We start from the raw sequence: 13,771 nt of genomic DNA, 5'->3' as shown, positions 1-13,771 counted from the left end.
TATTTTCTCTCCTCCTCCACGCCCGGCATGATTCTGGACAAATATGTATATATACAAATATATAAAAACACTATGCTCATTATTATATTAGGAGATGATTATTTATTCTCATTAAGGGCAAAACCTTTAATTCAAATTTCTTGGATCACCACATCTAGTATATCAGGACCCACTTTGCTATTTGTTTTTTATGCAGAAGGCAGCCTTGTCTAAAAATTTGAGTGTTATATGCAATAGCTTTCATATAGTATTGAGGGTGTTGCCTTGATTGTTAATTTTGTTGCCTTTCAGGTAAGAGTGTCCCGACCTAAATTTTAAAAGAAAGCATGGCTGACATAGATTTTGTTCTTTTATTTTTTTAGTGTTTTAGTGGTTCCTGTCATTGAACAGAAGTTATGCTGAAAACAATGGCTTCAAAAGTTTTCTTCATCCAGTACATATTTCAGTCTGCTACTTATTTTAATGATCTCCATTTGTTGAACTGCTAAGTACTGGACATGAACTGACACTTATTTTACAATAAATCCATGCGACTACAGAAACAAAGCCTGCAATTTTGCAGCAGTGGTGGAGGGGTGCAAGTCGATAACATCGACCCCTGCACTCAACTGATGCTCAATTTATCAACCACAAAAGATGAAAGCAAAGTCAACATTTTTCCCCTATAAATAAAAACACAAGCACAAAACACACACACACACACACACACACACACACACACACACACAGGTGCAGGAGTAGCTGTGTGGGAAATAAAGGGAGATTACCCAAAAGAGATAAAGTAAAAATACTCGAAGAAAGCAAACCCACGCTCATAGAGCCCACGTATGCGCACATGTACATACATACATATGCACGCACACCCACGTGCATGTGCATATATGCATATGCTCACTCACACTCACGTGAAACACATACATGCACAGCCATGCACACACCTATATGTATAGATATATATGCATCCATACACATGTACACATATATGTACCTGCACACATGCACATACACACGTAAAAATACCCATATGCACACAATTATGCTCATATACACGTCTCTATACACACATGCACAAATATGCAGGGTGAAAGGTAATGTACAGAAAAAATATATAAATATATAAAGCAATAAAATATATAAAAAATGTATATAAAAATATGTAAAAATATAAAAATATATATGTAAGAAATGAAATGCTTGTACATGGACACAGTATAAAAAGCAGGGTCTATCTGTGATCTTGGGGGGACCAAAAACATAACAAATATTTAGCCATATGTGGACATGATCCAAAAAGTTCAGTTCTTGAATTTAGACATGTAGTGGGGTCTAAGGAGCTTTTCCAGATGAGCCATCTTTCCATATCACAAAGACTGCACTTTCCACTGCCATTGGTGTAAGGCTTACACTTGGCTAAGATCTTCCAATGGATGTTATAGTTGACACCTTTTCTTTTAAGGACCATATATAACTGGACAATTTGGTTGTTTTTCTTTTTTCCCAGGGTTTGAAGCTCAAGGTATGATTGTTGAACCTGACTTTGAAATTCACCTCTGTGAGACCCACATATTTCTTTGACGAAACTATGTCCTTAGTGGTTGTAGAGTCTATGGTGGCTTCATAAATGATGGTCTCGGACATGCAAGCTCCATTTAGTGGGCACAAATTTCTATCCTTGCATGAACAGATGGTTTCATTTTGTTGATTTTGTTTGTTGTGTGCAATTATATTTTTAAAATTAGTAGTTGAGCTAAAACTAATTTTTACGTTATGCCTATTGAAGAGCTTTCTATAATTATGATTGATTGCAAAATGCCTACCTATAAGTAATAAGAAATATTCAGGGAGTAAGGGGGTGTGAACCAGATAGTTTTCCTATTCCAATGTTTCCTTTTCTCTATTACTGGACTGGTAACAGGTGTATAGGTTATTTCCTCTGTAAATCCACTATCTTTTAGAGCTTTATTATATGTTGAGGCAACACAATTAAAAATGTTTCTATCGGAGGAGAGGCTAGAAATTCGGAGGAGAAACTAGAAATTCGGAGGAGAGGCTAGAAATTCTCTTGCTAATGTTTTAAACTAAATTCTTAAACACTATGGGGGGATGGCAGGGACCTCCATTAATATAACAAAGTCTATTGTTGGGCTTCCTATAGGGTTTGTAAATATTCTTATTTAAATCTAAGGATACATCTAGGAAATTGACAACCATCATATGAAATATGTTTTAATTTCATTATGTCAGAAATAAATTTTAATAAATCTGATAAAGTCAATTTCTTGGATGCACTTTGACCACAGTCTACAGGTTGTTGTCATGTGTTCTGGTAGTGGGCGGATCCAGCATATTGAGATTGTAGGGCATGACGTGTTCAATACCGTGTATGCCCTCACTGGGTGTTCAAAATGGCCATACACCGTCGGTACACAGAGTGCATGAGGCAGTTCACAAGATCCATTGGTACCTGTGCCCACACCTTGAGGAAAGCTGCCCCAGTTCCACATGAGTTGTCGGCCTTGGGACCACCTGGTTCAGCCGTCTCTGGATTTCATCCCACTGGTGTTCAATTGGGTTCAAATTCGGACTGAAAGCCAGTTGCGGCATGGTTCTGACGTTGTGCTGATGCAGGAAGTCTATGGTGACCCTGACCATGTGGAAGGGATATTATCCTGCTGGAACATGTGGCTTTGGTGACGGGTGAAGAGCACAATGTGAGGTCTTAGGATCTGGTCAATGTAGCGCTGCACTGTGATGCCATTCCCACTGCCTGCACCAACATTTTGAAACATATGGGGGCCCTATTCTCTGATTCAGGCCTATAGCATCCCAAACCATGATGCTTTCGCCACCCCACACGTCTCTTTCCATGACACATGTGTCTCTGTAGTGTTCTCCTACACCACATCCTCACTCTGCTATCTGAGGTGGAAATGCAGTACCAGCTCTCATCAAAGGAGACTATTGACCTCCATTGTTGATGCTGCCAATGTCGGTGCTGTGTAGCCCACTGTAATCATGCCTAACAGTGGTAGGTGGTGAGGACAGGCCCTCAAACAGGATGACGGTAATGCAGTTAGTTGGCAGCCAGTCATACTGTGTTGTAGCTGAAGGGTCATTGTTCAGTGCCAATGATCTCTTGAGCTGTCAAGCTGGCCAGTTCGAAGCAATTACAGAGGTATTGCAGGTGGATGAAGCGGTCTTGCCTGGGCGTGGTCACCCAGAGCACCTTCTACGGGCATGGTCTGCAATGCTGTTGGTATTGTTGTATTGCTGTTGCAGGCAATAGATGGTGCTGACATGGACACTGTAAGCTTTTGCAACAACCAGGGCATGCTACCCTGCTTGCAATCGGCCGATAGTTGGTTCTCTCTGCACTGTTGACAATCGGGTCATACCTGATATGTCCAAATTACAAATGCCAAGAACATGGTTCAAGTTGACTTTTATACCCATAACCTCCACGAGATGCACATGCATTTCCGTTTTCATGGCAATTGTTTGCGACTGCCACCCACAGCATTCAACACAGCTGTGTTTTGGTGTCTCATTTCAGGGAAAGTTGAAAGGCTACCTGCAATTTGGGTCTCAGCCATAAATCAACACGTCTTGGAATATTTACACTCACATCCCCGAAATATATTTTCAGAATTTATCATATAAAAATGACATTTGAAAAAACTGTTTCTCTTGCTGTTCAGTGTATATTTCTGACACATTTTTTTAAAGGGAGAGATATCAATTATGCTAATATTAATAGCTCAGTACATTTCTAGGACATATCTTACTGACACTCCACACTAAAATACTGTGAACTATTAATTGGTCTACAAGCTTAACTTTGAAGTCAAATCTCCAATGAAGCTATTGTTGATGGATGTGTGTCATAAAAAGAAAAACAAGTGAAGGATAGATGCAGCAATATCAAAATTTGAATTGAGAATGTTGAGGGAAGAAATTAAAAACTGTAAGGAATTTTGCCTGACATTGTAATGTTTCTGCCATCCTAGTTACTCTTTTCTTCAAATGATAATGATTTGTTTTCATTAGGTCCACAGCTCCAGATTTAGAAGAAACAAGATTGAATGTTATATGATTTCATGTTATACAAAAAGGCAATGCAGGAGAGCTTTATTCAAGAATCCAAGCTATATTATATATACTTCTTTATTTCCTTTCTGCAAGATTTCATCACAGAAATGCACTTAATCGAGAACTTTACCATTTCTACTATTCACTCACCTACTTTTCACCTATAAACTTTTGTGCCACAGATTTATAAGATATAATGAAAGAAAACTATATAAAGCTTATTACTTTCTTAAAGGTATTTGAAGCAAAAGTAAAATGAATTGACTTCAGTAATGTATTAAAACCAGTTTGTAAACTTTGTTTTCTAGAAGTATGCATACCTTTTACTGCCCTACAAAACTTATAATTGTTTATTGTGATATAAGTTGTGACTGTTGTTGTTTAGCCCAAGGTATAAATTCCTGATGAAGCAGACCTTTGATAAAAGTGTTTCCAGCTATGACCTGCCCACCTTTTATTCATGTACAACATAACTAAGACTACATTATTCGATGTATTCACTTTTTATTTTCATGTGGTTCAAGTGATATTCGACTGCTACTTCTAAAAAGTCAAACAGCTGTAGAGAGACTCTTATGTCGCGTCAGCTAATACAGATTTCCTACTTAGGCTCCAAGAGCAAATGTTTCAGGAAACAGGCAAATGTAAACAATGTCATTAACCAATATGATGCATGCAAACTGGGAGAGTGATGCAATGGACAAACCAAAATGGAGGAGAAAAATCCAAGAAGATGCTGCCTTGTTTGAAGATAATAAGCAGAAACATGCACAGATAAAAAGGGAGGCAAGAAAAGGTATACTTGTGGCCAATGATCCTTCTGTCCTAAATTGTGATACCTGCAGCCATAACTGTCTCTCCCAAGCTGGACTAGTTAGTCATATGCAGAAGCATGTATTTAGCTCCCCTACTGACTTTTCACAATTACAGTCAGATGAATTATCTTGCTAATAAGATGTATACAGGGTGCAGTGAATAAGCAGTGGTCTAAATTACGCAAAAATGAAAATAACACTGACATCTCATTTTAACAGATATATTTACCGAAATTACATAAAAATATCTCCTGAAATTCTAAAGAGCAAATTTATTCAATAAAATCACCATTGGCTTCAACTACAACCTCCAGACGACTTTGGAATCTCCTGCAGCTCTTCTGGACAGTCTCCGTGTTTAAGTTGGTGAATGCTGCCATAATCCTTGCCTTCTTTGTGTTTGGTGTTACAAGGACTTTTGTTGGTCTCTTGCTCAACTCAACTGCATCCCACACACACGATAATCAAGGGGGTTGTATTCTGGGGAGTTAAGTGGCCAGATGTTAGGGGTGATGTGATCGCAGAAATTATCTGACAGCTATGACTGAGTTCTCCTGCTTGTGTGGCATGATGCAGAGTCCTGTTGCCAGACATAGGGTCTTCCAGCAGCCACTCTCTTCACCCAAGACAGCACTACCTCCTCCAGGCACTTGATGTAGGCCTCCGTGTTGAGTGTGAGGCCGTGTGGGGAGATGAATAGAGGCATAACACCACCATCACTAGAGTTCACTCCAAGCACCATGGTGTTGACTGGATGTTTGATTTTATCACTCTCAGTGCATGTTTTTAGGACACAGTAAGCCAATGGTTGTTTCGTGTGTTCCCCGTCTGTTTGTATTGGAGCTTCCAGCGTGAATGCCAAGCAGTACAGCATGTCATTTCCAAATTTCTGGCAGAGTGAATTGCATCATGGTGCTGATTTTCTCACCTCTTTTATGCTTTTCCAGTCACCATGCGATGACTGACAGCGCTATACAGTGGCTCACCATAAGTCATCCACAAAGAAACAGTGTGTAATTTTGGTATTTCTGTTTCCTTGTGAACCAGTGAGATATCCTTCAAATTTCCTTAACATGAATGACAAGGGGTTTACAGAAAGTATAAACAACATCACAGAGAGGCTATCTCCTTGGAATATGCTTTTGCAATACTGTATTCTATCAGTGATAATACAATCACTCTTTGTGTTTAATTTCGAGATGGTGACCCACAATGTCAGCTATGGTTTTGACTATGTTCACTGGAACGTCAGCAAGTTGAAGGGCTTCTTGCATCAATGAGTGGGGAACAAAGTCAAAGGCTTTCTTGTAGCCTAGCCACATTGAAACTAGGTTCCTCCTATGCTTCCACTTCACAATGGTCTTGGAGGAAGAGGTTTAAGCATTCTATATATATCTTATACTTTAAGTTCTGGCATGCAATTGGCCAGTAATTTTTTGTATGTATGTATGCATGCATGTATGTATGTATGTATGTATGTATGTATGTATGTATGTATGTATGTATGTATGTATGTATGTATAGATTGTTTGAAATAGTGTACAGATTTTATCATCATCATCATCATCATTATCCACATTTAACACCTGTTTTCCATGCTGGCATGGGTTGAATGGCCAAGCATGAATTGAAAGGAAGTAGTCAGAATTTTGGATGATTATTATAAATAAATAATTATACAAAATTCTGATTCCCTCCTTTTTCTTGATATATATATATATAAATGTATATATATATATATATCAAATGCATGTCTTATAAAACTATTCTGCACATACAATAACCATACCAACAATGCATGTGTGTGTGTGTGTGTAGTGTGTATGATAATATAATTTGAGTGTTAATTGTTTCATGGCAGGTATCGGAATAGCAAGTTTGAAAAAAATTTCTCGCTTCAACTACTCGCTTAACAATTAAATGTTCTAATTTCTTCAAATCATTGCTTAAATACATAATCTAAAAAAAAAATCTTTTCAACAGTTTCAACAGGTGCAATAATACTGTCTACTGAGCAGGAACGTTCCAATGTAAGATCTTTACATTTTCTTTGTTTGCAAGTTTAGTCAGTGATAGTACAAAAGGCTGAATTATGTCAGTAGACCACTTAATAATGAGCTAGGAGGTTGGCGGTCTCTATATTACTAATGACGCTGTATTATGTCTATGGCAAAGACACTTAGCTCTTGATACTTAGTAGATACTGCAGGCGTGCATGTATCATTGCTATAACCAGTGACATGGTATTGTAAGCAGTAGGAGTCAGCAGTGCTAAATTCAAGCTTTTTTTAAGTGCCTTTCTGAGAAAGAATAGGCAACCATTCTAGCATATTCATTCCTTAGATTTGTAACAGAGCAATCATACATTTATCTTTTACTTGTTTCAGTCATCAGACTGGGGCCATGCTGGGGCACTGCTTTGGAAAATTCCATTTTTTAGTCGAATGAACTGACCCCTGTACTTATCTTTTGTTAAGCCTGGTACTTATTCTATAGGTCCCATTTGCCGAACCGCTAAATTATGGGGATGTAAATACACCAACACCAGTTGTCAAGTAGTGAGTGGATGGGTGGGGTGGGGGACAAACATAGACACAAACACACACACACACACACACACACACACACACAACAGGCTTCTTTCAGTTTCCATCTGCCAAATCCACTCACAGTCCAAGTCAATAGTAAAAGACACTTGCACAAGGTGCCACGCGGTGGGACTGAACCTGAATTTCTAACACCAAACACTTTGAGAGTGTAATGGGTATTTTTACATGCCACTGGCATTTGGTACCATTTGCATGACACACACCAGAATCTGCCATGACTACAATTCCACTTGGCTTGAGGGGCCATCTTCTCAAGAATGGCATAATGCCAAAGGACTCAGTCATTTGTCATTGCCTCTGTGAGGCCCAACACTCAAAAGTTGCTTTTCACATGCCACCAGCATCAGCCACCTTAACTCCGTCAGGCTCAACATTCAAAAGGTGCTTTTAACATGCCTCCTGGCATGGATGCCAGTTACAAGACACCAGCATCAGCCACAACTACAATTTTTCTTGGCTTGACAAATCTTCTCAAGCACAGCATATTGCTAAAGGTCTCAGTCACTAGTCATTGCCTTCATGAAGCCCAGTGTTCAAAGATCATGCTTCACCACCTTATCCCATATCTTCCTGGGTCTACTTCTACCACAGGTTTCCTCCACAGTTAGAGATCAGCACTTCTTTTTATTAGTTTAAATTTGAATGTTGGTTTACATCTCTAATTAACTTTTGTATTTCATTTTTGTATTTGATTAGCAAGATTCCTGATGTGAACTCATGTATTGAAACATGTTTTGTCATATCTTAGGAGGGTTATTATGCCATCTACATTCCATGTTAATCTTACTTTTCAAAATATTTTTATAAAATTGTTCTATCTTCCCTTCAAAGTTAGTATATGAAGATTTATCAGTTTCATAAATCTGAAATTTTGAATCAGAAAATGGGTGGGAAGGAGGAACAGAAAAAAACCCAACTCTTTACTCCTCATCCATCAAAAGAAAAGAAAAAAGAAAAAAAAGAACCATAGACACCCTACTGCAGACTTCCATTCTTGAAAGACTATGCATTGTTTCACATCTTCCTTCTCTTATCTCTTCCATTTATGCGAAATTTTCTTTCTAAACCATGTAAACATTAAAATCTTAAGAACTTCTTTATACTATTCACACATCTTTTAAACAAGTATATGACTCATAGAAATCTCCTTTTATAAATAAAACCACCCACACTTTTTCACTTCTTTTCAATGTCACTCCTTTTACCTCCTCCCTACAACTACCACAGACAGTAGGTGACAAGTCAAAAAGGTTGTCACTATATGGTCATTTGGTTAGCTAGAAATAATAGTAAAATCTCTTGCATTATACTATACCCCTACCATTTTAAAAAAGAAATGAGATATGTAAAGCTAAGATAAAAAAAATTCAGAATTTGTTATGTTTTGAACAAAGACTGGTCATGATTTGCACAATTTCAGTTATGTATTCGCATAATATGTGATATACTAAGGTCATCGATACTAACAGCAATAAATAAGTGGATGATCATCACGAGAATAGTAGGATTGTTAGCAGACACTTCAAATATGTACAACATGAGTATGACAGTTTCCTAAATTCCTAGTCAATTACCACAAAATTTTAAGAAATTTCCACATGCAATTATGATAGTTAAGAATTTACTGTAAAGTTCTCAGTAGAATATAATCGTTGTCGTCATCATCATCATCATCGTTGTCGTCGTCATCATGGTCATGGTCATCATCATTATTGTCATCATTGTCGACGTCGTCATTGTCTGACATTTGTTTTCCATGCTGACATGGGTTAGCTGGTTTGACAGGATCCAGCAATCTGCAGGGCCGTGTCGAGCTCCAATGTCACCTTTAGCATGGTTTTTGCTGCTAGCTGCCCTTCCTAACGCCAACTGTTTTAGAATGAGTAAGTGTGTACTGGGTGCTGTTTTTGTGCCACTGGTACTAGAGAAGTCACCAAGTAACTTGTAAAACAGAAAAAAAAAGAACAGGTAAAAAAACCTCATGATGTATGTATATTTATGTATATGTAAACTCATACATATTTATGGCCTAGGTAATTTGCATAATTTAAAAATGAGCCAAGATAAATAACAGCAACAGCAACAAAATCATAAGAAAGCCATAGACACAATAAATACACAGAGTGGCTGGTGGCATGTATATGAACAACATAGACAAATACCATACAACATATCTTCTTGATTACCTAGGTCATAAATGTATCCTACTCTTTTTTATATGATTAAGTCCCTTGGCTATTGAAGATAGGATAGGACAATTGTCATGGTGATGATGTCTATTGAGGCAGAAACACATGTTCACAACTGCCAAGCAATAAGTCTGTCCTTTTCCTTAAAGGGCGTGTTATATTTGAAGAATTCTTGATTCTTGGGATTATTTCCCTTTCTCATATGGAACTGTTTTTAATTGCCATTTGGTAATTATAACACATTCTCTGGAGGCAGGGATAATTTTAATAAAATTTAACAAATCATATATATACGAGGGGGTATCCAAAAGTAACCAGAAACATTCTCTGTGGGACAAAACTGTTGTAGTTCAGGCTTCCACTATTAGAAGGCACTTGACGCAATCCTCAGGCATCAGTCTGCTGATTGGCATTGCCAAGTGAGGCCATTCTGCCATGTGATGCATCTTTGTTTTGCAGTACTTCTCCCCTGTTCATCGATTTTTGTGATGGTTGAAATGAAGAAAGAGCGTGCTTCCATGAAATTCTGTTTTCTGGTAGGGAAAACAACAACCAAAACAGTTCTCATGCTTCAAACAGCTTACAAGGTTGCTGCCATGAGCAAAACACAAGTTTATGAATGGTCACTTGTCACTTGAGGACCAACCTCATTCAGGATGGCTGTCGACCTCCCAAACAAATGAAAACATCAGGAAAAGCCTTGGAGGACCATCACTGAACAATTAAGGAACTTTTTCATATGACTGGTGTATCCTGGAGCTCCTGCTAAAAATTTTGAGTGAGGAATTGTGAATGGAAAGAGTTGCATCAAAATTTGTCTTGCTTGCTCATGGAAGATGAAAAGCAGTCATGATTGAATGTGTGTCGTGAACTGAAAGAACAGTTGGAAGTTGATCCGGACCTTTTTTCGAAGGTCATCACTGGTGACGAAAGATTAGGGCTATGGAATTTGCAGATGTGGAAGAGGTGAAGAAAAAGACGATGGAAGCATTAAAAGGCATCATTTTGCAAGAGTTCCAGCACTGCTTCAAATAGTGTAAATGTCTCTGGACCAATGCATTGCTTCAAATTAAGAATGCTTTAAAGGCCATAAAAGTGTAAACATCCAAAACTAAGTGAATAAAATAGTATTGCAAAATTCAGGTTTCTTTTGGGTACCTCCTTGTATATACACACACACACATATATATGCACACATATGACAGGTTGACGTTAGGAAGGGCATCCAGCTGTAGAAACTCTGCCAAATTTAGATTGGAGCCTGGTGTTGCCATCCGGTTTCACCAGTCCTCAGTCAAATCGTCCAACCCATGCTAGCATGGAAAGCGGACGTTAAACGATGATGATGATGATGATGATGATGACAGGCTTCCTTCAGTTTCTTATTTCTTTATTGCCCACGAGGGGCTAAACATAGAGGGGACAAACAAGGGCAGACAAAGGGATTAAGTCGATTGCATTGACCCAGTGCATAACTGGTACTTAATTTATCGACCCCAAAAGAATGAAAGGCAAAGTCAACCTCGGCAGAATTTGAACTCAGAACGTAAGGACAGACGAAATACCGCTAAGCATTTCGCCCGGCGTGCTAACGTTTCTGCCAGTTCGCTGCCCTAACTTCCTTCAGTTTCTGTCTACCAATTTCACTCATAATACATTGGTCAATCCAGTACTATAGTCAGAGACACTTCCTCAAGGTGCCATCCAGAATAACTGAACTCAAAAAGTTGCAAAGCAAACTTCTTAACCACATAGCTATGCCTGTCTGATTGCATTTGAACAAAAGTCTTGATCCATGCCCCTTTATTGTCTAAGTTCAAATCCTGTTGGGTTGGATTTACCTTCCAGTCTTCAGAGGGAACTGAAAATGTACCCATGAAGTACTGGATTTGATTTAATTGGCTAAGTCATTGCATTCCAATTGATGATCTTGTGACAATTCCATGTTTCATATACCAGTTACTATATTGTACAATGAGTATTTATTTTTAAGACAAGAGGATGTGGTTTCAAAAGAATTTGGCAGCTATTTCTAGCTGAGGTTCTCATGCTAGTTCATTGTAACTCTATTAGAAATCATACTCAAACAAGAGCAACTTGAAGGACTACAAATAGTGAAATCTGACCATTCAAAATTAAATGTTTGTTTTTATTTGCATAAAGTTTTGTTAAGTTAGTATTAACATATTTAATGTAGTGTGCATATAAGACTAACTGAAGATAAATATGTAGTAAGGTATAAAAAAAATAACTCAAATAGATATTGACTTATGAGTTCAAATCCTGCCAAAGTTGACTTTTCCTTTTGTCTTAGTGAAAATACCTGAGACAGTTTACTGAACTATATCTGCCACAAACGTTTTAGCACCATGCTGATGTTATAAGGTTACTAGTGTCTTCAGCCAGCCCTGGTTATTGAATATTATGTTGTTGGATATTAACATGTTGGAGAAAATGCTTAGCTACATTTCTTTTGGTCCATTTTTGTTCTGATTTCAAATACTGTCCACTCACTTATTCCAGCCATGTTTTGCTGTTGACATCACCAAAATGAACAACCTAAATGGATATTGGCATGAAGATATGAGAGACGATCATGTGCATGTGTTGTGTGTGTTTTTTGTGTGTTCTTTTGTTGCCCTCCTGTGCAGTCAATTTTGCCTTTTATTCTTTTGGGGGTCAATAAAATTAAGTACCTGTCAAATACTGGGGTTGATGTCATCGATTCACCCTCTTTCATACATACACTTGCTGGCTTTGTGACAATATTTGAAGCAATTTTTGTTGTTATGATTCTATCAGTAAGTTAAAGAGACATCAGATGCTTCACTATAGAGATCAGATAAGACCCATAGTGTCTGAAAGAATTAAAAAACTAACATTAATCCATGATTTATATTATTTTCCCCTCACTGTATATTTCCTGTTAGATCTTTGTCTTCATTAAATATTCTAAATGAAACTGAACCATTGTTTCTCAAGTGGGTGTTATTTCTGAGTCATTTGCTAACATTAAGGAAAGGCAACAGGATACAAATCACCAGGTCAGCTGGTGTCAGTATCTTGTCAGTATCCAATCAATTGCACCAACTAACCAAATGTACTTCTTTTCTAACACTGCATGCTTATAGTGAGACAACAGAGAAGCCTCAATGTATTTGCTTGATTAGCTAGAAACCACAACCAAGTCTCTTTCAAATGCTATCTTGCTGTCTCAAAGTAGAGAAAGGATGCACATGACAATGTAGTCATATATATATACTGAGAACTTATAGACTTGATCCAAGACTTCGAAACATGACCTGACTATTGCTGGTGCCATAAAAAAAAAGCACCCAGTGCATTCTGTAAAGTGGTTGGCATTAGGAAGAGCATCCAGTCATAGAAGTCATGCGAAAGTAGACAGTGGCGCATGATGCAGTTCTGGGTATGCAAACAATGAGACAAACAAGCGGAAAACAAGACAAGTAACATAAAGAACGACCCTTCATCAGCTGTCAGCTGTTCATCTACTCCACATTTTGAGCAATTAACAACAATATGAGGCTTCATAAACAGTTGCTCCTGCGAACCAAAATAAAATTTGGGATTTGCAGAGGATCGAAGTTGGTAACAAAAACATGATAGTGGAAACATACGACAAACCAAATGAAAACAAACATGGAGGGCCGTTAGGCCAGATGAGGTAAGGTAGCGAATGCTGGAGGAATATCCTTTGACAAGAGAAAAGATAGGAGAGGAGACAGATAAGAATGCGTCTGGTCTGTGTGACAGCTGAAGGAAAAGAAAGATGATCACGTGAGGAAAAGAAAAATGGACGATGGTCACATGTGAGCAATGAGAGAGAGTAAAGGAGGAAGAAGGAAAGAGAGAGAGACAAACAGATAGAAACGGTGAAGGGGAGAAAAAAGAATTAGAGAAAGGATGAGAGAGAAAGAACGAAAGGGGGAGAATGGGAGAAAAAAGAATCAGAGAAAGGGAGAGAGAGAAAACGAAAGGGGGAGAGAGAGAAAATGAAAGGGGGAGAGAGAGAACAGTACAGGGTAGAGTTGCGCATATATATATATAT

The sequence above is a fragment of the Octopus bimaculoides genome, chromosome 2 (assembly GCF_001194135.2).
Source record: "Octopus bimaculoides isolate UCB-OBI-ISO-001 chromosome 2, ASM119413v2, whole genome shotgun sequence".
In the NCBI taxonomy this organism is placed as follows: Eukaryota; Metazoa; Mollusca; class Cephalopoda; order Octopoda; family Octopodidae; genus Octopus; species Octopus bimaculoides.
The sequence above is the reverse complement of the archived record's forward strand: the minus strand, read 5'-3'. Positions refer to the sequence as shown.